The sequence below is a fragment of the Onychomys torridus genome, chromosome 2 (assembly GCF_903995425.1).
Source record: "Onychomys torridus chromosome 2, mOncTor1.1, whole genome shotgun sequence".
Classification (NCBI taxonomy): Eukaryota; Metazoa; Chordata; class Mammalia; order Rodentia; family Cricetidae; genus Onychomys; species Onychomys torridus.
In genome coordinates this window covers 1,000,315-1,027,934 of record NC_050444.1, presented here as the reverse complement: position 1 = coordinate 1,027,934, position 27,620 = coordinate 1,000,315, and positions in this window count along the sequence as shown.

Genomic DNA, 27,620 nt, shown 5'->3' with positions numbered 1-27,620 from the left:
ACCATCAGCCGCCGCCATGAAAAGCAACCTGTAAAGACACTGGTAAGCCACAAGCCATGTGGCAAAGTATAGACTAACAGAAATGGGTTAATTTAAGATAGAAGAAGCAGATAACAAGAAGCCTGCCATGGCCATACAGTTTCTAAACAATGTAAGTTTCTGTGTGCTTTCTTGGTTGGGTCTGAGCGACTGTGGGACTGGCGGGTAAGAGAGATTTGTCCTGACTGGGCCAGGCAGGAAAACTCTAACTACAAATGGCGCCCAATGTGTTGGCAAGAGTTTCCACCTAAAACCTGACAAAAAAGATTCTAAAACAGAGCTAAAAACAGCTTCCTAGTTGTCTCTCTCAAGTTAGCAGCAGCCTGCAGGTTTGAGCTACTATGGTGGGTTCCTGGCATGTGCGTCTGACCTGCAGTGTGGCGGGAATGAGGAGTCTACAAGTGGCACTTTACTCTGCTGCATGGTAGATTTAGCCTTTGCTAGTTTAAAAAAAAAAAAAAGGTTCTGGGCTATGCACTGCTTTGATAGTTGATGGTACACGTGGCTCTAAACCCAAAGCTGGCTGTAAACTGTACCACTGCCATGTTGGGAAGCTGATGTGGGCGGAGCCAGCAGCCACAGCAGTGTTTCAGTCTTACAAAGATGGATATTACACAGAGAATCTGGTTTGTCTTGTCTTTGGAATTTTTAACTACAGAAAAAGATTTGATTGTAAAAGCTGTTGAGTTAAATAAATATGTAAATTTTAAAGGTACCTTGACTTCAAAATTTGGATATAAGGATATGTTGCTTTGGAAAAGAGTCTCTGCTTTTGTTTCCACAGAAAGCCAGAGGCTGTGGATTTGTTCCAGATTAAGGTACATCAGGTTTGATCAGCCAAGACCACCTGAAAGGTCTCTGATGACACCATGGCCCAGATGATCCAACATCCAGAATGCTTTCAAGGCAACTGGCTAAGAGGTTCACCCTCATGGACTACTCCATAATCCTAAAATTTTCTTTGTGTCCCCATAAGATACAGCGCCCCCCTCCAGCAGGAAGTAGTAAGAGAAACTACGCCCACATTCCCAAAATTATCAAGCTGGCTTTGGAGATGGAATTGGCTCACTCCTTCTCTAAAACCAGACATATTGCTAAAAGAAAAGGTTAAGAGATTCTTGTGTCCCAAATCAGAAGAGCCCTCTGATGTGGGACAGAAAAAAAACCAATATTTTTCTTTAAAGCAGTTTGATTATAAATGAGATCTCTTTCTAAAGAAGAAAAGGGGATATGATACAGATATAATAGGATGAAAGGATAGATTAAGGAACTTACTTCTAAAGAGCAACAACTTGTTTAAAATGTTTTACATTGGTATAGATTTTAGTTTATTGATACAAAATTAAAGTTAATTTTGTTATACTGTGTGTATATTTCTAATCATGTTTAAGGTATTATGTTTGTACATCTCATTTTAAATTGAAATGGATAATTAAAAATAGGTTAATAATTAGTCATCTATGATAATCATACTCGTAGCCATGTTAGTTAAGTCTTCTAGGTATACACAGAGATATTTCAGATAGATAGGTAATCTTTAATTACTTCAAAGACCTACAGAATATGGCATTGAAAATACTTTTAAAATTTAGACTTTCTGGACAGTGAGACATGTCTGTTCCTGGCAGCACCGATTTACTTCAGAGAGGAGGATGGGCATTGAAGACACTTGATATGGAGTTTATCTTCACCTTGGCAAAAATAGCCATTTGGACAAGAAACTGTTCTTGCCTGGACGGCTCGATCAACTGGACATGCAGGACCCATAGAAAGGTGACCACTGAACTTTGCTTAACAAAATGGTCCTTCAGGCTCCTGCTTCACAGAGGAAACTGCCAGACATTCTACAGGACACTGAGAGAAGTGACCAAGAGACTCTAGCCCTGTGGGCTGAAGGCAAATGCCCCAACATTACAAAGGAACATTAGGTGACTGTTCAGGCTGCCAGCTGTCTCTGTCTACCCTGTAAGACTCCCGAAAGTTGTTTGCATCCTTCTCCCAGTTCTCAGGTAATAATATATCCTCCTGAGGTCTTTGATGTGGTTGAAGGCTAGATAGTTATAATTTCCTCAATTATGATAAAAGATAAGTTAGCTATAAAACCTTAGACTCACAAATATAAGATAGGTAGGATATCTTCTTTAATATTATAACTGTAATTCTTGCTTGATAATTGTTTTGTTATATGTAATTGTACTATGTAAAAGTTAAAACCTTCCTTAAAAAAAAAGGGGGGGGGAAGTGCTGTGGATATCGCTCTGTGTAAATAAAGTTCTGATTGGCCAGTGGCCAGGCAGGAAGTATAGGCGGGACAAGAGAGTAGAGAATTCTGGGAAGTAGAAGTCTGGAGAGAGACACCACCAGCCGCCGCCATGAAAAGCAACATGTAAAGACACTGGTAAGCCACAAGCCATGTGGCAAAGTATAGACTAACAGAAATGGGTTAATTTAAGATAGAAGAAGCAGATAACAAGAAGCCTGCCATGGCCATACAGTTTCTAAACAATGTAAGTTTCTGTGTGCTTTCTTGGTTGGGTCTGAGCGACTGTGGGACTGGCGGGTAAGAGAGATTTGTCCTGACTGGGCCAGGCAGGAAAACTCTAACTACAGAGTATGTACTTAGACTTGTGGAATGAGCCTTAAATCTAATCAGAAATTGGTTCGTTAAATCCATAATATTTATGCCACTATTACCACTGGGCATGTTTTGTCAGGCCAGTAGTTTTTGTAGACCTTGGATTTCACAGCTGAGTAAGATTAATGAGGCTTCCAGGTACTTTTTGTTCTATGATTCAAGTATGTGGTATCTTTATCAATAGGGACTTATTGCAGCTGCAGAGAACCAGCCCCAAGGCTGCACACAGGGCTTGAAGAAATCCATGGTGTCAGTGAGGCTTAGACTTTTCTATTTGAGAGCTTTTAGGGAAGAAAAAAATTCACACTTACTCTTGATGGTTACTTTTTTTTCATTCTCTCATGTTGAACCCTTTGTCTCTTTGTTCTTCACAGCTCTATATACCCAAAAGAATATATTTGAAGGTTACATTCCATTTCTTAAGTAAATGATAAAAGACCAAGTCATCCTGACAACTCACATGCTCTATAATTGGTGGGCTTTAACTTGAAGCTGCAAGGAAAGAACCAGTCATTTTGTTGTCTATCTAGAGAAATAAAAAAGAAAACTTGCAACTCTTTCTCAGGGATATGAAGTCAGGTTATTCTCAGTAACCCAGGCCAGTTAGAAAATCTTCCCCTACAGTGTATCTAAACAAAAGCCATTTTTGTCTATAGACCTTGGTTGATTAATTGCTCCCTGCCCTGTCATTGCCACAATTTCAGGATCCAGCATAAAAAAACAAAACAAAACAAAAAACAAAAAACCAAAAAACAAAAAACAAAACAAAACACCAACAACAAAAAACCGGTTAGTTAGCTGAACTTTGAGCCTTCAGTTTACATACCCATTTCATAAAATTGAGATTAGGAGTTTGTGTGGGGAGATAATCACTGTCCTATGTTAATAGCCAAATTTAGCAACAGAGATTGGCATAGCAATTAGGTTCCTTTGCACCTTTAACCTTGGTTTAACAAGTCAGACATCTGGCTATTAAGTCCTTGTGAACTGGATGGCTTTTTTCTAGGAATAGCTTATTTTGCTATTCCTTAGCAATGCACCTGGTCTAATCTAAAGCTCTTTTGAAGTGAGTACCACTTAATGGTGTACAAGAGATGTGTGACTTCATATTTAGCATACATATTAAAGTAATTTGAGTCAGTTTGGCTTCTGGATGCAAATTTTTTGCTAAATAATAAATCTGAGCTGTGATTGTGATTTAAAGCAGTTTTTTTTTTTTTGAGACAGAGTTTCTCTATGTAGCTTTGGAGCCTATCCTGGAACTTGCTCTGTAGACCAGGCTAGATTCAAAGTCACAGAGATTCACCAGGTTCTGCCTCCCAAGTGTTGGAATTATAGGCATATGCCTCTCTCCTCCCATATCCCAGCCCTCCCTCCCAAGCCACCCAACATCCCTACATTCCCCTAATCAAGGTCTCCCATGGGGAGTCAGCAGAGCCCAGCACACTGAGCCTAGGCAGGTCCAAGCCCTTTCCCACTGCACCAAGCCTGAGCAAGGCACCACACCACAGGCACTGGATTCCCTAAAGCCTGCCCATGCACCAGGGATGGATCCTGATCCCCCTGCCTCGGTGATCCCCAAATAATTCCTGCCAAACAACATCTTCCATATCCAGAGGCCCTAGTCCAGTCCCGTGGGGGTTTCACAGCCACTAGTCTACAGTTCATGGGCCTCCAATAGTGTGGACAGTCATCTGCACTACTTCCCGTCGTGATCTCACTGTTCCCAACCTGTAGAATCCCTCTTCTCTCTCATTATTGGATTCCTGGAGCTCAGCCTGGCACCTGGCTGTGGATCTCTGCATCTGCCTCCATTAGTCACTGGACAGGCTCTATGATGATAGTTAGGATATACTAGAACTGTCACCAGAGGACCAGTGCAGGCACCCTCTAGACCACTGCCAGCAGTCCATGGGGTGTCATCCTTGTGGGTTCCTGAGAGCCTCCCCAGCACCCTGCGTCTTCTTTTTCCCATGATGACCCCATCAGGGTGTCTCCCTCCCTGCCCACCCACACTGTCCCTGTTCTAGCTCAACCCTCCTATTTCCCTATGTTCTCATTCCTCACTCCTGCGTCTGCCAACCCCCTGCCACCCAGTCCACTCATGTAGATCTCATCCACTTCTCCTTCACAGGGTCACCCATGTGTTCCTCCTAGGGTCTTTCCCTAATTAGCTAGTCTCTCTGGCCATCTGTTCCCTCACATTTAGTGTCCACTTATGAGTGAGTACATACTCTGTTTGTCTTTCTGCATCTTGGTTACCTCACTCAAGATGATGTTTTCTAGATCTATCCATTTGCCTGCAAATTTCATGATATCATTGTACTTTACTACTTAGTAGTACTTCATTGTGAATATGTGCCATATGTTCTCTATCCATTTTCAGTTGAGGGGCCTCTAGGTTATTTCCAGATTCTTGCTATTATGAATAATGCTGATATGAACATAGTTGAACATGTGTTCTTGTGGTAAGATTAAACATTTCTTGTGTATATGCTCAAGAGTGGTATAACTGGGTCTTGAGGAAGATTGATTCCCAATTTTCTGTGAAACTGCCATACTGATTTCCAGAGTGGCTTTACAAGTTTGCATTCCCACCAACAAACAGAGGAGGAGTGTTCCCCATTCTCAACATCCTCTCCAACATAAGCTGTCTTCAGTGTTTTTGATCTTAGCCATTCTGACGGGTATAAGATGGTATCTCAGAGTTGTTTTGATTTTCATTTCCCTTATGACTAAGGATGTTGAGCAATTTCTTAAATGCCTTTTAGCCATGTGATATTCTTCTATTGAGAATTCTCTGTTAAGCTCTGTAGCCCATTTTTACATTGGATTGTTCAGTATTTTGATATCTAGCTTTTTGAGTTCTTTATATATTTTGGAGATCAGCCCTCTGTCAGATGTGGGGTTGGTGAAGACCTTTTCCCATTCTGTAGGCTGTCATTTTGTCTTATTAACTGTGTTTTTTGCTCTATAAAAGCTTCTTGGTTTCAGGAGGTCCCATTTGTTAATTGTTGCTCTCATTGTCTGTGCTACTGGTGATATATTTAGGACATGGTCTCCTGTGCCAATGTGTTCAAGACTACTTCCTACTTTCTCTGCTATCAAGGTCAGTGTAACTGAATTTATATTAAGGTCTTTGATCCACTTAGACTTGAATTTTTGTGTGTTGCAATGGATATAGATATATTTGCAATCTTCTGCATGTTGACATCCAATTATGCCAGCACCATTTATTGAAGATGCTTTCTTTTTTCCATGGTACAGTTTTGACTTCTTTGTGGGAAATTTATGTTCATAGGTGTGTGGATTAATGTCAGGGTCTTCAATTTGATTCCATTTGTCCATGTGTTTGTTTTTATGCCAGTATGAAGCTGTTTTTATTACTAGAGGTTCATAGTAGAGTTTGAGGTCAGGGATCATGATGCCTCCAGAGGTTGCTTTATTATACAGGATTCTTTTAGCTATTCTAGGTTTTTTGTTTTTCCATATAAAGTTAAGTATTGTTCTTTCCAAGTCTGTGAAGAATTGTGTTGGATTTTGATGGAGATTGCATTGAAACTGAACATTGCTTTTGGTATGATTGCCCTTTTTACTCTGTAAATTCTACTTATCCATGAGCATGGAAAATCTTCCCATTTTGTGATATGTTCTTCAATTTCTTTCTTCAGAGACTTAAAGTTTTTATCTTGCAGGTTTTTCACTTGCTTAGTTAGAATTTTTCAGAGGTATTTTTATATTATTTGTGGCTATTGTAAAGGGTGATTTTCTCTGATTTCTTTCTCAGCCCATGTATCATTTGTATATAGGAGGGCTACTACTAATTATTTTGAGTTAATCTTGTATCCTGCCACATTCTGAAGGAGTTTATTAGCTATAGGAGTTTTCTGGTAATTTTTTTGTGGTCACTAATGTATACTATCATATAGTCTGCAAATAGTGAAAGTTTGACTTTTTCCTTTCCATTTTATATCCCATTGATCTCCTTTGTTGTCTTATTGCTCTAGCTAGAACTTCAAGTACTATGTTGAATAACTATGAGGAGAGTAGACAGCCTTGTCTTGTTCCTGATTTTAGTGGAATCACTTTGAGTTTCTCTCCATTTAACTTGGCTGTTGGCTTGCTGTAAATTGCCTTTATTATGTTTAAGTATGTTCCCTGTATTCCTGATCTCTAGAACCTTTAGCATGAAGGGGTGTTGGATTTTGTCAAAGGCTTTTTCAGCATCCAATGAGGTGATCATGTGGTTTTGTTCTCTCAGTTTGTTTATATGGTATATTACATTAACTAATATTTTATGTTGCACCATCATTGCCTCCCTGGGATAAAGCCTACTTAGTCATGGTGGATAATTTTTTGATGTGTTCCTGGATTCATTTAGCCAGAGTATTTTATTGAGTATTTTTGCATCAATCTTCATGAGTGAGATTGGTCTGTAATTCTCTTTCTTCGTTGCATCTTTGTGTGGTTTGGGGATCAGGGTGTCTGTAGCCTCATTAAAGGAATTTGGTAATGTTCCTCCTGTTACTATTGTGTGGAACAAATTGAAGAGTATTGGTATTTGCTGTTCTTTGAAAATCTATAGAATTCTGCACTGAAACCATCTGGTATTGGGCTTTTTTTTTTTTGTTGGGGTGGGTAGGGAGACTTTTAATGACTGTTTCTATTTCTCTAGATGATATTGGTCTATTTAAATAGTTTATCTGGTCTTGATTTAACTTTGGTATGGGTTACCTATCCAGAAAAACATCTATTTATTTCAGATTTTACAGGTTTGTGGAGGACATGTTTTGGAAGTATGACATGATGATTCTCTGGATTTTCTTGTTGTATGTTGTTATGTCTCCCTTTTCATTTCTGATTTGATTAATTTGGATGGTCTCTCTCTGCTTTTTGGTTAATTTGGATAAGGGCTTGTCTATCTTGTTAATTTTCTCAAAGAACCAAGTCTTTGTTTTTTTTTTAAATTTTTTTGTATTGTTCTTTTTGTTTCTATTTTATGAATTTCAGCCCTCAATTTGATTATTTCCTCGCATCTGTTTCTCCTGGGTGAGTTTGCTTCTTCTTGTTCTAGAGCTTTCATTTTTGCTGTTAAGTCACTAATATGAGATTTCTCCAACTTCTTTATGTGGGAATTTAGAGCTATGAATTTTCCTCTTAGCACTGCTTTCATAGTATCTCGTAAGTTTGGAAATGTTGTACATTTGTTTTCATTGAATTCTAGGGAATCTTTAATTTCTTTCTTTATTTCTTCCATGACCCATTGGTGATTCATTTGGGCATTATTCAATTTTCATGAGATTGTAGGCTTTCTGTAATTTTTGTTGTTGAAATCTAACTTTAAGCAATGGTGGTCATTTAAGATACAGTAGGTTCTTTCTTTCTTTTTTTTTTCTTTTTTATATCTGGTGAGATTTGCTTTGTTACCAAGCATGTGGTCAATTTTGGGAGGATTCATGGGGTGCTGAAAAAAAAAGGCATATTATTTTGTATTAGGGTGGAATATTCTGTAGATATCTATTAAGTCCATTTGAGTCATAATATCTTTTAGTTCCCTTATTTCTCTGTTAAGTTTCTGGCAGACTTGTCCATTGGTGAGAGTGGGGTGTTGAAGTATCCCACTACTAATGTGCAAGGTTTGATGTGTGATTTAAGCTTTAGTAATGCTTCTTTTATGAATGTAGGTGCCATTGTATTTGGGGCACAAATATTCAGAATTGAAGCTTAATCCTGTCAGATTTTCCCTGTGATAAATATGTAATGTCCTTCCTTATCTCTTTTGATTGATTTTAGTTTGAAGTCTATTTTGTTAGATATTTGGATAGCTACACCATCTGGCTTCTTAAATCTATTTGATTGGAAAGTCTTTTCCCAGCCTTTTATTCTGAATTAGTGTCTGTCTTTGAAGTTGAGATGTGTTTCTTGTTTGCATCAAATGGATGGATCTTGTTTTCATATCCATTCTGTTAACCCTTGTCTTTTTATAGATGAATTGAGACAATTGATATTAATCAATATTAATAACCAGTTATTGATAATTTCTGTTATATTTTGGTGGTAGTGTTCTTTGTTTCCCTTCTTTGGTCTTTGTTGGTATGGGACTATCTATTGCCTGTGTTTTCCTGGGTGTATCTAATATCCTTAGTTTGGATTTTTCCTTCAAGTGTTTTCTGTAGGACTGGGTTTGTGGATAGATATTGTTTAAATCTGGTTTTATAATGGGATATTTTGCTTATTCTGTCTATGTTGATTGAGTGTTTTGCTGGGTATAATAGTCTGCATTGGCATCCATGGTCACTTAGTCTGCATAATGTCTGTCCAGGAACTTCTTTCTGCCTTTTAGAGTCTCCATTGAGAAGCAGGTGTTATTCTTATGGGTCTGCCTTTATATGTAACTTTGCCTTTTTCCTTTGCAGCTCTTAATATTTTTCTTTATTCTGTATGTTTAGTAGTAATGTGGTAGAGGCCTTCTTTTTCTTTTGGATACAGTCTAATTTGGTGTTCTGTAACCTTCTTGTATCTTTATAGGCATTTCCTTCTTTAGGCTGGGAAAGTTTTCTATGATTTTGTTGAATATATTTTCTGTGCCTTTGAGTTTGCATTATTCTCCTTCTTCTATTCCTAGTATTCTTAGGTTTGGTCTTTTCATGGTGTTCCAAATTTCCTGGACATTTTGGGTCATGACTTTGTTGGCTTTACTGTTTTCTTTCATGGGTGAATCTATTTCCTCTACTGTATCTTCAACACCAGAGATCCACTCTGCCATCTCTTGCTTTCTGTTGATTGTGCTTGCATCTGTAGTTCCTATTGCTTACTCAGATTTTTCACCTTCAGCATTCCCTCAGTTTGTGTCTTCTTTATTGTCTTGATTTCAGATTTCAAGTCTTGAGCTGTTTCCCTTATTTTTTTTTTATTGCTTTCTCTTGACTTTTAAGGGATATACTGATTTCTTCCCATTTTTTTATTTTTTACTTTTACTCTAATTCATTAAGGGAATTTTTCATTTCCTCTTTAAAGAACTCTATCATCTTCTTAAGGTTATTTTTAAGATCAGTTTCTTCTGTGTTCGGTTGTCCAGGTCTTGTTGATATAGGATCTGATGGAGCCATGGTTGGTTTTTGGTTGTTGACTGTACTTTTGCACTGGCATCTACACGGCCCCTGGGCCGAAAGCCTATGGGCTGGGTTGTTCACATATGAGGATAAAGACTCACCTCTTAGTCCAATCAGGTGCTGGATGTCTCTGTCTCAGGGAACAGTTGCAGTCTCAGAGAGTGGGTCTCCCTTCATGATCTCGACCTTCTTTGCTTCTATAATCCCTCATCCTTCTCTTCACCTGAATTCCAGGAGCTCAGCCCAGTGCTTGGATATGGGTCTGTGCATCTGCTTCCACTGGAATTTTATTTTTATTTATTAATTCATTTTTTGATTCTATAAAAATCTATTTTTTCTCATACAATAGATCCCAAGGACAACCTCCCCCTTTTCGCATCCACCAAGCTCACACATCCAACTCCATTCTCCTTAAGATCCACTGACATATTTTAATCAATCATATTTGTCTCTTAGCCACTCAGCTTATTGATCCTGCATCCAGGAAGTGTTGCACATGGGTTTTCTTACATGGTATAGGTCTCAAGTTAAACCACTCATTGGTTGACCACTCCTATAAGCGCTAAGCTGCTATTGCCCCAAAACATCTTGCAGGAAGTAAAGATTCTAGGATATAAGTTTAGTGGTGGCATTAGTGTCCTACTCCTACTACTGTGAGCATAGCCTGTTTATAAAATATGTGTGGTTCAGGCTTCTTATCTTCCATTACTAAGAGTCTCTTCAGGAACCCCCAAATAGATTCCAGAAAGTTTCCACCACTATAGGTTTCTACACTGTCCTTTAATGTCCACCTGCTTCAGTCATCTCTCTCCCTACTCTCTCACTCTGTCACTCCCTTCTCCACCTAATCCCTCCTGTTTCCATCCCCTATGATTCCCATTTTTCCGCGAAATCTATTTGTTTCCTCTTCCCAGAGAAATCAATGTGATCCCCTGAAGAATGATCCTCTTTATATAACTTCTCTTGGTCTGTGAATTGTAATGTGGTTATACTTTGCTTAACAGCTAATATCCACTTATAAGTGAATACAGACCATGTTTGACTTTCTGGGTTACTTCACTGTGGATGAATTTTTTGTAGTTTAATCTATTTGCCTGCAAATTTCATGACATCATTGTTTTTTAACACCCGTGGAATAATCCATTGTGTAAATGAACATCACTTCCTTTATCCATTCTTTGGTTAAAGGACATCTACATTGTTTTTCGGTTCTACCTTTTATGAGCTGCTATGAACACAGTTGTACAAGTGTCCTTGTTGTATGATAGAGTGTCCTTTGGGTATATGATCAGGAGTGATATAGCTAAGTCTTGAGGTAGATTAATTCCCAACTATCTGAAAAACCTCCACAATGTTTTCCAAAGTGACCATACAAGTTTTTATTCCCAGCAGTAATGGAGGAGTGTTCCCCTTGCTGTATGTATATCCTTTCCAACATTATCTGTCACTTGTGTTTTTGATTTTAGTCTTACAGGTGTAAGATGGAATCTCAGAGTCATTTTGATTTGCATTTCTTTCACAGCTATAGATATTGAGTATTTCTTAGTGTTTCTCAGCCATCTGAGATTATTCTGTTGAGAGTTCTGTTTAGATCTAGTATTGGGTTTTTGAGGTCTAGTTTCTTGAGTTCTTTACATAATTTGGAAACAGCCCTCTGTCACAGCTTTTCCTATTCCTTTGGCTGCTGTTTTGTTCTATTTATTGTGTCCTTTGTTTTACAGATGTTTTTCAGTTTCATTACTTCCCATTTATTGTCTGTCTTAGTGTCTGCTATCTATGTTCTATTCAGGAAGTTGTATCCTGTCCCACCATGTTCAAGGCTATTCCCTTCTATCAGGTCATTGTATCTGAATATATTTTGAGGTCTTGGATCCACTTGGATTTGAGTTTTGTGCAGGGTGATAAACATAGATTGCTTGTCATTCTTCTACTTTCCAATATCCAGTTAGACAAGCACTATTTGTTGGAGACGTTTTCTTTTTTCCATTGTATAATTTTGGACTCTTTTTAAAAAATTAGGTTTTCAAAGATATGTGAATTTATGTCTGTATCTTCTATTCTATTCCAGTAATCAATCTGTCTGTTTTTATGCCAATACCATGCATTTTTATAACTTTATTACTCTATATTGGAACTTGAACTCAAGGAATGTGATACCTATGGGAGTTCTTTTGTTGTACAATTTTTTCTTTTGTTATCCTGGGTTTATTTTTGTTTTTCCAAATGAGATTAAGTCTTTTAAGGTCTGTAAAGAAGTAATTAGATCTTGATGGGATTGTGTTGATTTTGTAGATTGCTTTGGCAGGATAGCCATTTTTACTGTTTATCCTACAGGTCCATGAGCATGGGATATTTCCATCTCTTGTTATCTTCTTCAAAGACTTGAATGTTTTGTCATAGAGGTCTTTCATTTGCTTAGTTAGTGTTACCCCAAGATATTTTATACTACTTGTGACTATTGTGAAGCATGTTATTTCCCTTATTTCTCTCTTAGCTCATTTACCATTTACATATAGAATGGCTTAATTTTTTGAGTTAATTTATTTTCTATCTAGGCACTTCTCTAAAGGTCTTTTTCAGATTTAGGACTTCTCTGGTAGAATTTTGGGGTCAATTATCTATATTAGTATATCATCTGCTAATAGTAATACTTTGACTTTTGCTGTCTAATTAGTTTTCCCATTGATTTTTTTTAGTTGTTTATTTTGCTCTAGCTAGCACTTCAAGAACTATATTGAATATATATATATATATATATATATATATATATATATATATATATATAGATAGAGAGAGAGAGAGAGAGAGAGAGAGAGAGAACAGTCTTTTCTTCTTCCTGATTTTAGTAGAATTACTTTGATTTTCTGTCCATTTAATTTGATATTAGGTAGGCTTGCTGTAACTTACCTTTATTATGCTTCAATATGTCCCTCATATTCCTAATCTCTCCAAGACTTCTATCATGAAGGTGAGTTGGATTCTATCAAAAACTTTTTCAGTATCTGTGGAGATGGTCATGTTTTTTTTTTTTTTTTCTTTTGGTTAGTTTAAATAGTGGATTACATTGACAGATTTTCATGAGCTGAACCATGTTGTCATCACTGGGAAAAGCCTAGTTGGTCATGGTTGAGGATCATTTTGTTGTGTCTGGGATTCTGTTCACAATTTTTTTCTTTTCTTTTCTTTTAGTATTTTTGCATCTACATCTATGAGGGAAGTTTGTCTGCCATTCTCTTTCTTTGTGTAATGTTTGTGTAGTTTGGTATCAGGGTAACCATAGCCTTATAAGGTGAATTTGGCAATGATTCTTCTGTTTCTATTTTGTGTAATAATTTGGGAATTTTTGACATTAATTCTTCTTTAAAAATCTGGCAGAAATCTTCACTAAACCTATACTGTTTTATGACCCCCTTTTTTGTTTCTCATTTTGTTAAGTTGGATATCCTCTCTTTGTCTTTTAGTTTGTTTGGATAAGACTTTGTCTACCTTGCTAGTTTTCTCAAAGAACCAATTCTTTGTCTCATTGATTCCTTGTATTGTTCTCTTTTTTCCTGTTATTTCAACTTTGCTGTGATTATTTCATTCCATTTCCTCTTCTTTGGTTGCTTTTTTAAAATTTTAGAGCTTTAAGATGTGCTTTTAATTTGCTAGTAAGAGGACTCTTTTTTATGTAGGCATTTGCTGCTATGAATTTTCCTCTTAGCACTGTTTTCATTGTGTCCCATCAGTTTGCTTATGTTATATATTCATTATCATTGAATTCTAGGAAGTCTTTAATTTCTTTTTTTAAATTTTATTTCTGTCTTGACCCATTTTTCATCAGTTAAAAGGTTGTTATGTTTCCAAGAGTTTGTAGGCTTCTCTTGTTTCTGTTGTTGTTGAAACCCAGCTCTAATATATGGCAATTTTACAGGATGCAGGGTGCTATTTAATTTTTCTTGCATCTATTGACACTTGCTTTGTGATTGAGTATAAGGTCAGTATAGAAGAAAGTTATGTGAGATACTGAGAAGAAGATATATTCTTTTCTCCTTTTGGTGAAATGCCTTGTAGGTATATTAAGTCCATTTGGTTTATAAAGTCTGTTTATAAATTCTGTTTAGTTTTGTCTGGATCCTGTCCTTTGGTGAGATTGGGGTAGAGTCTCCAACTATAAATGTGTGAGAGTCAATGTGTTTTTTTCTGTTTGATTTTTTTCTTCTTTTCTTTTTCACACACATGAGTGCCCTTGAATTTGGGGCACAGATATTCAGAATTGAAGCATTTTCTTTGTGGATTTTCCTTTGATGAGTATAAAGTATCCTTGGTTTGAAGTCTATTTTAATTGACATTAGAATGACTGCACCAGGTTGCTTCTTAGGTCCAATGGCTTGGAAAATCTTTTTCAAACATTTTACTTTGAGATAATGTCTAGGTTTGGTATTGAGATGTGTTTCTTGTATGTAAAAGAAAGATGAATCCTATTTTCACATCCATTTTGTTAGTCTTTGTTCTGTTATTAGGGAATTAAGTCTATTGATAATTGATAGATATCAATGACCAATGATTTTTAATTTTGTTGGAGTATGTGTTTATGAATATGTTGGTGGTAATGTTTGTATTCACTTACATTCTTTTGGCTTTACTTATATGAAATTATTTTCTGTTTTCATGGGTGTAGTTAACCTTCTTTTGTTGGAATTTTCTTTCTAGTATCATTTTTAGGTTTGGATTTATAGATAGCTATTGTTTAAATTTGACTTTTGCTTGGAATATCTTGTTTTCTTCATCTATGGTGATTGAAAGTCTTGCTGAGTATAGTCATCTGTGCAGGCATCTGTGTCCCCTTATAGTCACCTCTCCAGACCCTTCTCACTTTCAGAATCTCCATTCAGAAGTTGGGTGTAATTCTAATTGTTCTACCTTTGTGTTACTTGGTCTTTTGCCCTTTAAGCTTTTAATATTCTTGGTTCTGAATATTTCCTGTTTTGATTATGATGTGGTGAAGCAAATTATTCTTTTGGCTTAGTATATGTAGTATTCTGTATGCTTCTTGCATCTTTGCAGGCATCTTCTTTAGGTTTGGAACATTTTTTTCTATGATCTTTTTGAAGATGTTTCATGGGACTTTGACCTGGGGTTCTCCACTTTCTATTCCTGTTATTCTTAGGTTTGGTCTTTTTAATATCCAGTATTTAATGGATGTTTTGCATCAAGAATTGTATCTTTAACACCTGAGAGGCTCTCTCCTTCCTTTTGTATTCCATTGGTGATACTTGCATATGTAGTTCTTGTTCACTTACTTAAAATTTCCATTTCCAGAATTTCCTAGGTTCTGTTTTCTTTATTACTTCTATTTTTATTTTCAGGTCTTCAAAATTTTATTTGTTTCCTTCAATTGTTTGTTTTTTTCTTCTTGGCTTTCTTTAAGGGATTTATTCATTTCCTCTATTTTTTTGTTTGTCTTTTTCTCAATTTCTTTAATGGGATTATTAACTTTTTCTTTAAGGACTCCTCTCATCTTTATAAAGTTGGCTTTAAGTTATTTTTCTTGTCCTTAAGTTGTATTAGAATATTCAGGGTTTGCTCTAGTAGGATAGCTAGGCTCTTTTGATGACATATTTCTTTGGCTGTTGTTTGTGTTCTTACATTCACATCTAGGTCTTTGGCTTTGTGTAATTATAGGTCTAGGTGCCAATTTCTGAGATTGTCCTTGTTGGGCAAGTATTTTGTTCTTTAGTTTTTGTTTCCTCTCTGGTCTTCTGGTTTGTATGGCCTATGGTTGAACAGATGGTCTCCAACCAAGTTGGGGGCTGAACTTTCTGATGTCCTGTGTCATTTCTTCTTAAGCAGGGGTTCTCTGCCAGAGTTAGGGGAGGAATTTTAGTTTCCTTCTTGGCCACCTGATGCACCTGGAATATCCACCTTAATTGGAGCTCTGGTGGCTGGTATGATTTCTGGTCAAGCTGAGAGTGTCTGCCTGAATTGATGACTGAAATATGGCACTGATGAGGGGAGAAGGTACTGGGCACAGAAGATGGTCTACCTGATCTTCTGGATGGTGTAGACTGTGATAGAGTAGGGATTGATGAAGGGAGAAAAGAGAGTGGGCAAGATCCACAGGCAAGTGTTCTACCTAGTTTTCTAGCAGGTGTGGCCAGTGGTTGGGCAGGGAATATCTTCCTAATGGAGCAGATAGTTAGGGACCTGGTCAATGGGCAGATGGCCTACCTAGTCTTCTGGTAGGTGTGATCTGTGGTTGGGCAGAGGATCTGCCTGAAGGAACATAGAGGTGAGGGGGGTCCATGGCCAGAGTGCCTATCTTGTATGTCAGTATGTGTGGCCTTTGGTTTGTCAGAGATATTTGTGGGAATGAACCTAGATGGTGGAAAATGTACATGGACAGGTAGACAGCATTCCCAGTCTTCTAGTTGGCATGGTCTCTGAGCAGTTAGTATCTGCCAAAAAGGGAGCAGGTGGCGTTTCTACCTGGTATTCTGGCAGCCATGGCCTAAAGAAGCATGAAAGTCTTTGCTGGAGGAAACCTAGAGATTGGGGAATTGATTGATTGAAGAGATTGATCTTCTAGCAGGCATGAATGGTGGCACTGGGATATTTTTGGCTATTCCATATTATCTAGCAGTTTAACCCCATTTAAGATTTTTTAAAATATGTGCTTATATATCTTAGAAATATTTTACAGTAGTAGGTCCCATATGCTTTTTTGAAATAGAATTAAGGTTAGTTATCCTTCTCTGTATTCTTTTTGCTGAGTTGCTTATATCTCCCCTTTGTAGCTGAAAGTTTTCTCTGGTCCCACCTGGCCCTGTGGTCCCTCATTCCTCTTGTTCCACTCAGCCTCACAGTCCCTCAGCCTCACTCAGGGGCTTAGTATGCTCTACAAACTCTATGGCCTATTGCAGGCTTCTTGCTAGCTAGCTCCTTCATCTTAAATTAACTCATTTCTATTAATCTGTGTTTTCCCATGTGTTCCATTGCTTTACCAGTCTGCTGGTATGTTGCTCCTTGGGTGGCAGGTTGGCATCTCCCATGTGGAACAGGAACCTGAAGAACCATCTTGCCTTGGTTTGGCAACATTTTGTGGTCATTTTTCCATGTGTCCTGCATGTCCAATTGATATATTTTGTTAAGCAATCCAGGAAAAAAACAGTTTCTTGCCCAAATGGCCAGCATTTGCCATAAGGAAAGCAAACTCCATCTGTAATATTTTCAATACCCATCATTATCTTTGAAGTAAATTGGTGCTTCCAGGAACAGATGTGTCTCACTGTCCAGAAAGTCTAAATTCTTAAAAATATTTTAAATGTCACATTCTTTAGGTCTTTGAAGTATTTGAAATACTATCTAAAATATATCTCTGAATATCTAGAGATCCAAGTTAATATGATAAGTTTAACTATTACAGATGACTGTTAATTTGTATTTTAATTATATATTTCATTTTCAAATTAGCTGCATAAGCAAAATATCCTAAGCAATACTAGAAATATACATACGGCAAAATTAGCTTTAATTTTTTTGTTCATTTGTTTTTGCTTTTCAAGACAGGGTTTCTCTGTGTAGCTTTGTGCCTTTCCTGGAACTCACTTGGTAGCCCAGGCTGGCCTCGAACTCACAGAAATCCACCTGCCTCTGCCTCCCAAGTGCTGGGATTAAAGGCATATGCCACGACCACCCAGCTAGCTTTAAATTTTTATCAATAAACTAAAATCAATACAATGAAAACATTTCAAACAAGTTGTTGCTCTTCAAAAGTAGATTTAATAATCTACCCTTTCATCCTATCATATTTATATTATATCTCCTTTCTTTTCTTTTAGAAAGAGAGTGATTATGATCAATAACAATTTGTAACCAACCCCTAAACAAAGACAAACATCCATAATCCATTTTTTGGTAATGTGGGTGTTGTTTTCTAGGCTATTTCCTGCTGATTGGGGGCACTGGTTGTCTTATGGGGACCCCAAAATTTTTAATATTATGGTCAATCCTGACTGAAATATTCTCTGAGGCTATATTTTTTTCTGAGACAGTTGCCTTGAGGCTGTTCTAGATGTTGAATCATCTGGAGACCTTTCAAGGGGTCTTTTTATGGAACCATATTAACAAAGGCATTTGTTAGCATTTATATATATGTATATATCAGACATTTTAGTTTACTGGATTTTTAGTTATTTCTTTACCATTTTCTGACTTTTCTGTATGTCTGTTATTAAGTCTCCCTTTTAATTTTTACTTTATTATTTTTTAGTAATTGCTCTTTTGTTTAGTTTGGCTAAAAGTTTATTTGCATAATCTTTTTCATGAAGCCCCTCTTTGCTGTATTTATTGTTTGTATTTTTGTTTGTATTTTCTTAATTGTTACCCCGACTTTTATTATCTCTTCCTATCTACATTTTTTTTTTGGAGCTGAGGATCGAACCCAGGGCCTTGCACTTGCCAAGCAAGTGCTCTACCGCTGAGCTAAATCCCCAACCCCCCATCTACGTTTTTAAAGTGTTGTTTTTCTCTTGTTTTCCTAAGAGATTCAGATGCATCATTAATTTATTCATTTTAGAGGTTGAGAATTTTTTGATGAAAACACTGTAAATGTTTCTTTTGGGCCTGCCTTTACAAAATCTCATAGATTTGCTGTGTTGTGTTATTTTTCTTAAATTCTAGAAATTTTAAATTTTCCTTCCTGGTTTTGACCTTAACTGAACTTATTCAGTAGTGTTTTGGCTATTCTCCATAAATTTTTGTTCCTTATACAGCTTCTATTCCTGTTGATATATAGTTTTATTTCACTTTGGTCCAATGTAATGCCAAATGTGATTTCAATTTTCCTGTATTTGTTAAGTTTTTCATTATCTCCTAATATATGATCTATTTTAGACAAAGTTACATGGACTGATAAGAAGATTGTGTACTTTTATTGTACTTTTATTCCACAGATATTTGTTAGGGATGTATGATGCCACTTAATTCCAGGGTTTCTCTGTTTAATTTATTTCTAAGTGATCTTAATTTTATTATATTTAATTTGGATATTTATGGTGGGAGTAGTATATTGAAATAATCCACTATCACTCTGTTGGTGTCTATATGTAGTTTTACATTTATTTATGATTCCTTTATGTAATCATGTGCTCATAAGTAGCATGAATTGTTAGAAGGTCTTGTTAAGAAAATCAAACCTGGAGCCAGTTGTTGGGGTGAATGCTGAAATATCAGAGAAGCAGAACAAGCCACAGCCACTTCACCTCAGTTGATCCTGTTTTCTCAGACTGGAAGCCTCCGAGTCCTTATCCAGATGGATCTCAGCTGAACTGTTGCTCAAAAGCCTAAAAGCTTAACCATCCTCTAGTTTCTGGCTTTTACACCTTATATTCCTTTCTGCTTTCTGCCCTCACTTCCTGGGATTAAAGGCTCACTTTTTGGGATTAAAGGCATGGGTTTAACCACACCTGGCTGTTTCCAATATGGCCTTGAACTAAAAGAGATCCAGACTGATTTCTGCCTCTGGAATGCTAGGATTAAAGGTGTATGCTACCACTGCCTAACCTCTATGTTTAATATTGTGGCTGTTCTGTTCTCTGACCCCAGATAAGTTTATTAGCATGCACAATATTTCCAGGAACACAATATCACCACACTCCTATGCATGGTGTATTTATTTTTAGGATTATAATATTTTGTTGGTAGAATTGCCTTGTAGTCAGCATGAAGTGTCCTTCCTTGAATCTTCTACCTGGATTTGTTTAAAATTCTTTTTTGGCATATATTAAAAGACCTTTACCTTCTTGTTCCATTTTTATTTCGAATACTTTTCTAATTCTATCATCAAAAAGAAGTACCTCTCCTATTGTAATTTGTTATGTGGTGTCTTTATAGTGAGGAATTAAGACAATTAATATTAAAAGTTATTATTGAAAATGTGCATTAATTCCTGATACTGTGTTGACTTTACGTTTTCTAATATCACTTTTAATTACCTGTCATGGCAATATTTCTTTGTTCCTTGTGTTATTATACTTATCTTCAGATTGATATATTATCTCTACTATCATATGTAGAAATACCTTTATAGTTATACATTTCTCTAATATGTTTTTATAATGGAAATTTTAATTTACCATTTATTTTAATGAATAGTTTTGCTAGACATAGTAGTCTGGGTTTATGTTTGTGATTTTTCATGGCTTGGGGCCATATCTTTCCCAGCTCTTCTTGCTTGAAAATTTTCTGTCAGATACTTGGGCACTATTTATTATAATAGGTGTTCTTTTATCAGTGATTTGACTTTCTTCACTTGGTGATTTTGATATCCTTTCTTTCTTTCTTTCTTTCTTTTTAGTGTTTTAAATAATGAGACATGGAATATTTTTCTTCTGGTCTTATCTATTTGATGTTCAATAGGCCTCTTCAACCTGAATGTGAATCTGTTTCACTAGGTTTTGGGAAAAATATTTTCTATATTTACTATGATTTTCTTCTCTTTCTTTGATCATAATTCAGAGGATAGATTTTTCATGGTTTTACAGAGGTCTTCTATGGTCTGCTCATACATTTGAAAATTTTTCTGAATGTTTTAATTCTTCTCTTTTGTCTTCTCTCCCTTATTCTGTGTTTTTGTACAAAATATGTTTATTTGATTATGCTTTCCAATAATGTTTTAGTAGGATTAGTGAGGTTTTTTCAAGTTCAATTGTAATATTTTCTTTAAAAAATTTGAATTTTACTTTCAATTCTTGAATTGACATTTTCATTTCAATTAACTCTTTGTCCTTGGATTCTTTAACCCATTTGAATTTAGTTATAATTATTATTTTTAATTCATCAGTTCTCCCATGTCGTTTTTATTAAGGGTCACTATGAGACTTGTAGTTTGGGGTGTAGTAGGTTATTTTAATTTTCTGTGTTGTATTGTTTTTATTTCTTTGTTGAGATCTGCATATTTGTAGGTAGATTGATGGTTGAATTTAAAGTTTCTTGTGTATTGCTCAAGTCATCTTTCATGTCTCAGTAGAGGTATTCAGGAAAGCTAATTTGCAACATGGTTGGGAATCTTAATTTTTTATGTTTGCCTTCTATTTAGGAAGACAAACTCAATCTAGCTCTACTTTTTCTGTCTTAGTGTCCAGTATCTCAATCATTTTAGTCTAGGAGCCTATAACTTTTCCCTTGCAGTGTGGCTATCCCTAGGTCTCAAGGACAAATAACACAATTGAGGTCTACCAATCAAAAATCTAGGAGGAATGTGAGACTCTGAAACATGTGTGGTATCTACAAGATCTGTAGTAGCAAGAAGGTTTGGGATTTAATGATTCTAAAAATGAGTGAAACAGGTTGAAAAAATTAATATGTCTGGCAATCAGCAGCAAATCTTGGGAGAATAGAGTGGGAACATGATAAGAATAAATTGAAGGTCATGTAACTGGATCTGTGATGTTTCTGGTGTCTTCCAAGATCATTATGTTAAGTGAAATAAGGAGACCAAGAAGGATATTTAATTCTCTAAGTCTCCCCTACTAGTTACTTAATAAGTTGCAATTCCTTCTCCATGAGACAAATTCTTCTACCAGGGTTCCAGTGCTTCAGCAGTTTCTTTTCCTTGTTGAAGATTGCTGAGGAATACCAATCTCTTGGGATCTATTACTTAAATCTGATAGCTAAAAAAGGACATAAATATGTCCTTTGAATATATTCATTCAAGCCAGGCAGGTAGATTATATATGTTCTTTTTGATCTTCCTAGAAGTCATAACTCACCTAGATGTTGTTTGGAGTAACAGGGTTGATTATTTGCTCTGTTTATTATATTGTACACATTTTCATGTCACAAATGGCAATTCATTGAATTTTTGAATGGTTTATAATCTTGAAATATTCTGATATAAACCTTATTAAATATATTCAAATTATTATGTTATGTGCTTGAATTAGAAACAATCATTTGTTGACCTGTCCTGCAGGCCAGGTTATTAGGTAGGACCCGAGGAGGCACCTCCTGAAAGACCAATGGGGGCGAGAGAGAAAGGAGACCAGGTGCATAAAGAAAGACAGAGTCAGTCTGAGTCGCGTCAAGGTTTCGTTTATTGCAAGGGGAAGCAAGCTTATATACTGGTGGATGTGAAGGGAAGGGAGGGAGATGAAAAATGTTAGAAAAGGGTCAGAGTGAGGTCTCTTTGGTCCAATGCTTGAGCAACCGATCAATCAAATATATTCCAGGAAGTTAATCTAAAAGTACATTTTGTGTTTTTTTCCGGGAACGATTGTTTTTGCAAGTCGAGGGTGCAGTTATGCCAGATCATCCAAGCAAGAAAGGTCAAGGCACAGTCATCCAATTTTAGGTTCCCAACTATTCCCCCTTTTTTCTCTAAAATGGCCAAAGCAGGCTTTGGTCATGACTTGAGAGGGCCCCTGTCTTAGGCTATATGGGGTGCATCCTGTGTCTGGCAACATGCCATGTTGAGCTGGTCTCGATGACCTCTGTACGTTGTGCCTCCAGCACAGGCCCCATACTAATCCCGTCATTGAGTACCCTCTAGCCTTTAGTTGCAAGGGGTTTTTAGGTTTGTAGGATGCTGAACCTTACCCTTTCATCTGTTTTAACAGTTTGATCTGGAATCTCTAAACGATGATAGTGTACTGAGACAGTTTTTGATAGAGCCGAATCGATCTGATTTTTTATGAATTGCATTAACCATTGAAAAGCCCAAAGATCAAAGGTGAAGAGGAGAAGGAAAATGATCAGGGGGGCCAGGAGGGTGGAGATCAGGGTAGAAAGCCAAGGGGATCCTTTCAACCAGCCCTCAAACCAGTTGTGTTAATTCTCAAAGTCACGCTTTCTTTGGGCCAATCTTTCTCTTAATTTATCCATAGATTCTCTAACTATTCCTGTGTGATTGGCATAAAAGCAGCATTCTTCCTTTAAGGCTGTGCATAAGCCTCCCTCCTTCAAGAAAGGCAAATCTAGACCTCTGCTATTCTGTAGCACAACTTCTGAGAGTGAGGTCAAGGACTTCTTAAGAGCAGAAATAGATTTCTCTATGGCTTCTAGATCGGTAGTCATAGCCATTTGTAGCTGCATAAGGTGGTTGTTCTGTACAAGGGCAGTAGTCCCTATACCAATTCCTGCAGCAATGCCTCCAATACCTAACAAGAGGGCTACAGTCATAGACACAGGTTCTCAAGTGTATCTGCCCCTTTGTTCAAAGGACTCCATCACTGAGCTCTCTTCATGATAGGTGACATGAGGCCATAGCTGGACCATCACACAAAATTCATGAGAATCATTAAATATCTGAGTAGACATGCAAGGGGTCAATCCTGTGTTGCAGGCCCAGTAGGACCCGTCAGGTGCCTCGAGATAATAACTCCCTTTATAGAGTGTCAGAGTTTGGTTGCAGAGATGGCTATGGGTTGGAGGGACCTTGCCTAAATAGGAACCTTGTCCAGTGACCTCAGTGAGTGTCAATTTGTGGGGCCTAGTTTGACACTTATTGCTCGGGGAAGTGAGGTTACTGGCAGCAGACTGAAAGGCGATTCCTTCATAATAAGGGGGACTGGAGGTAAGGCAGAGCCAGCAACCCAAGGTTTTGTTTGGATCTGTGGCATTTAGGGCCAGATAGGCTCCCTGGACCAACTAAAGCAATCTATCCCCTGTTCCAAGAGGGGAAGGGGATTTAGTGGTGTTGGGACCCGTACTCGGGCTGGGTGCCCTGATGATGGCATAATTAGGGGACTGATTAAGGTGGGACGTGGTGTGGGGTGTGTCTTAGAAGGCATCTTTTGAGCGGACAATACAGGATTCGGTCCAATTGGAATGGCAGACACCATTTCGACTTGGAGTCGAATGGTAAAGGTTGTGGCTGGGTCATAGCCTGTTCGGTACAGGCGGAGTCCCCAAGTGAAGCCCTGTGTCCAGTCAACAATCTTACCCTGAGGTGTGAATATAATTTTTAGTCTGTTGCATCAGCCCCCTTGAGTGGCCTATGATCTGCCAGGCCATTTTGAAGAATCATAGCAGGGTCTGCAGGGCTGTCCATCACACTTGCCTGTATCCAACATGTCCTGATCTCAAGCCTCGACCTTGATGATTTTTTATGGGGAGACCACCAGATGTGACCGGAGCTTTCACACCCCCAGGCAGTGCAGAAGCCATCCCCCAGGCCTCCACATTTTTTTAACTGGGCTTGGGACTGACCATGTCCAGGGCAGACATAAAATCTCTGATTTCTAGTACTATGACGTCACCCCGGAGAGGAACAGCCATACCCCGGGAAGAGTGCCTGATCAGAGGGGTCCCAATCTCCCCCTACTATATCACAAAGATCTACATATAAGTCTAGGAACCATGCCCCTTGTGAGAATGTGCTGGAGGAGGTGGAATTGGCAATGGTTCCAGTATTGGGGTTCACAACAAGCCATGTCTGTTGCACTGAGAGATGAGGGCTGGAGTTGGTGTCAATGGTAGGCATCAGCACGAGCCACATGATAAGGCAAGTAAGGGCAGAATCCCTCATTCTGTAGGAGGCTTCAACCACACCTGAAGAGAGAGAGAGAGAAATCTTTGTCTCAGGGTTAAAGCCTGGACATCATAAACAGTGATGATCATTAATCTTGGCCATCGATTTTAGATTGGGTTTTCGGGGCAGTATATGGCTTGACCAGTCTCTCAGGTAGCCAGCGGGCCCCATTTTCCTTGGAATCATAGATACATGCAGACCCTTTTCCCCAAATGATAACTGGATCAGGGCCACCCCACTTTCTGGTGATTGGGTCCTTCCAAAGGGCCTGAGCATATCCTTGTTTGGTCTCTGGGTGCCAGTGCCGCTCGGCCACAGATTTTCCAAAAATATCCAATGTCAAAAAATTTAACACAAAAAGGGCATGAGAAAGCAGAGCCTTTTGGTTCCCCTTAAAGGGAAACAGTGTCTCTTGTGAGCTGAGTTTGCTAAGAGTATTTTTTAAAGTTTGGTGAGCTCTCTCCATGATACCCTGGCCTTGAGGGTTATAGGGTATTCCAGTGATGTGTTTAATTCCTAATTGTAAACAAAAATGTTTAAATTTATTACTAGTATATCCCAGGCCATTATCAGTTTTTACACATTTTGGCTGGCCCAGCACTGTGAAGGCATGTAACATATGATTGATAACATCTCTGGTGGCTTCTCCACTGTGAGCGGACACACAAATAAATCCAGAGAAGGTATCTACAGTTGCATGTATGAACTTTAATTTAGCAAAAGAGGGAACATGGGTGACATCCATCTGCCATATTTGTCCAGGTATAAGCCCTCTGGGGTTTACTGCATAATGGGGTTCAGGTAGGAGCATCAGGCAATTTTTACAGCTTTTTACAATTTCCCTAGCCTGCTCCCTGGTAATTGAGAACCTTTGTCTCAAAGTTTGAGCATTGAGATAATGAAGGCGGTTAGCCTCATGAGCGGCTGCTATCTGGTCATGTTCCAGATGAGAAATTAAGATAGAATGTGTAGCAGAATCAGCAAGCTCATTTTTCTGAGCCTAGGGTCCAAGCAGGCCTGTGTGGGCACAAATATAGCCAACATAAAAGGGTAATGACCTCTGTCGGATTAACTTTTGCAGTTCAGAAAACATTTGGAAGGTAGAAGTAATAGGTTGAATTACAGGGACCATTTCCAGAGTCTGTAAAGCCCCTACTACATATCGACTGTCTGAATATAAATTAAAGGAGCAATTTTTAAAATCTTTAAAGACAACAAGTGCAGCATATAACTCCACCAACTGAGCTGACTTGAAAGGAGTTGTCATAACATTCTTTTGGCCCTTGAAGACATAGGCAGCCCTACCATTTTTTGACCCATCTATGAAAAGCACAGGGGAGTCTGGGATGGGCTCCATTCGGGTATTTTTGAGAAAAACAAAAGAAGTAATGGAAAAGAATTGTAGGAGTTTATTATTAGGCATCTGTGTATCAAATTTCCCTATATAGGTACAAACAAGGATAGCCCAATCAGGACTACGGGTACACAGCCATTCAAGCTGTTCCTTATCATATGGCATAATAATAACATCAGGGTCTCGCCCAAAGTATCATGTGGAAGATTTTATCCCCAGCACGATCAATTGGCAAACCAAAGAGGGGTAGGTGGGAAGGATTTTTCTTTTTGCAACAGGAAGGTGTACCCAAAGTAAGAGCATGGGTTCTTGCTAAAGCAGTCCCGTGGGGGCAAATTCTGTAGAAAAAATGATCAGATATAAAGGTGAGGTCAGCTCAAAATAACCTGTGTATTGTTGGGCAATGGCTAACTCATTTTTTTGTAGTGCCTTTTCTGCATCTACAGTAAGTTATCTGGGGGACCGAGGATCGGAATCCCCTTTGAGAATATCTTTGAGGGGATGTACCTCTCCCTTGGTCATTTTTAAATAAGGTCATAGCTAATTGAAGTTTCTGGAAGTCATTAAGACAACAGAGCTTGCCTCTCTTGATCTGAATTTTCCGGATATAAAGAAGGTCTGGATGTAACACAAATCCTAAAAACAAGAAAGGGTATTGGGTTTGTATCTTCTCTGGGGCTATATAGAATCCTTGGCCTTGAAGTATAGTAATCATCTTTTGGGCTATATATTGTGTTTTTTCTTCAGACTCCCCTGCTATTAATAGATCATCCATATAGTGTATAATATAAGCATCAGGGTATTGGATCCTCACTGGATCAATGGATTGAGCTACATATTTTTGACACAATGTGGGTGAATTGGCCATACCTTTGGGCAAAACTTTCCATTGAAATCGGGGGTTGGGTCCAACATGATTCACAACAGGTATAGAGAAGGCAAATCGTTTGCAATCCAGAGGATGCAGGTGGATAGAGGAAAAGCAATCTTTAATATCTATAACAATCTTAAAATATTTTTTAGGGATGGCCACAGGAGATGGCAATCTGGGCTGTAATGCCCCCATAGAGACCATAGTCTTATTTACTTCCCTAAGATCCTGTAATAACCTCCATTTTCCAGTTTTTTCTTTATTACAAAGATGGGAGTGTTCCATGGAGATGTGGAAGGCTCAAGATGCCCTTGCTCTAATTGTTCCTGCACCAACTGGAGGGCAGCTTGAACCTTTTCCTGAGGCATGGACCACTGGTCTATGCAAACTGGGTCGTCTGACTTCCAAGTTATTTTATTGGCTTGGCATGCAGGAAGAGCAGTGGTCCTTAGGAAAAAAGGTCCGTCCCTAATCCCCTTTTGTCCAGCTTGGGGATGGGCATGATGGGCTAAGTTTGCCCCTGTTCAAACTTTCCTAACCCTTTGCCAGGCAGAAAGCCTGTCTTTAGCATCATTTGGGTCACTTTATCATTGGGACTCATCATAATGACCCCCATCTGTGTCATTATATCTCTTCCCCACAGGTTTATCAGCAACCCCTCAACCACAAAGGGCCTTACTGTTCCAGTATTTCCCCTGGGGTCCTCCCATTTTAGGAATCTAGAGCTTTGTAGTGTATTTTGGATTTGGTCTATCCCCTTTAAATGTGTGGCAGTGGGCTCCAGTGGCCATGAGTCAGGCCAATATTTTTTGGCTATGACAGTGGCATCAGCGCCTGTGTCCAAAAGGCCCAGAAATTGTTTTCCCTCCAGAGAAAGTTTAATTATAGGCTGGCTCTCCATTAATTGTTGAACCCAGAATATTTCTGATGATCCTGGTTCTGAAAGGCCATGAGTTGGACCCTTATGGGGAAATTGTCCAACCATCAGGAGAGGGAGAGCCTGAGCGATATGTTGGCCCACAGGGATGGTGATAGGACCCTGAGAGGCTAGGGCCAGGATTTTTATCTCTCCCTGATAATCAGAATCAACTATGGAAGGA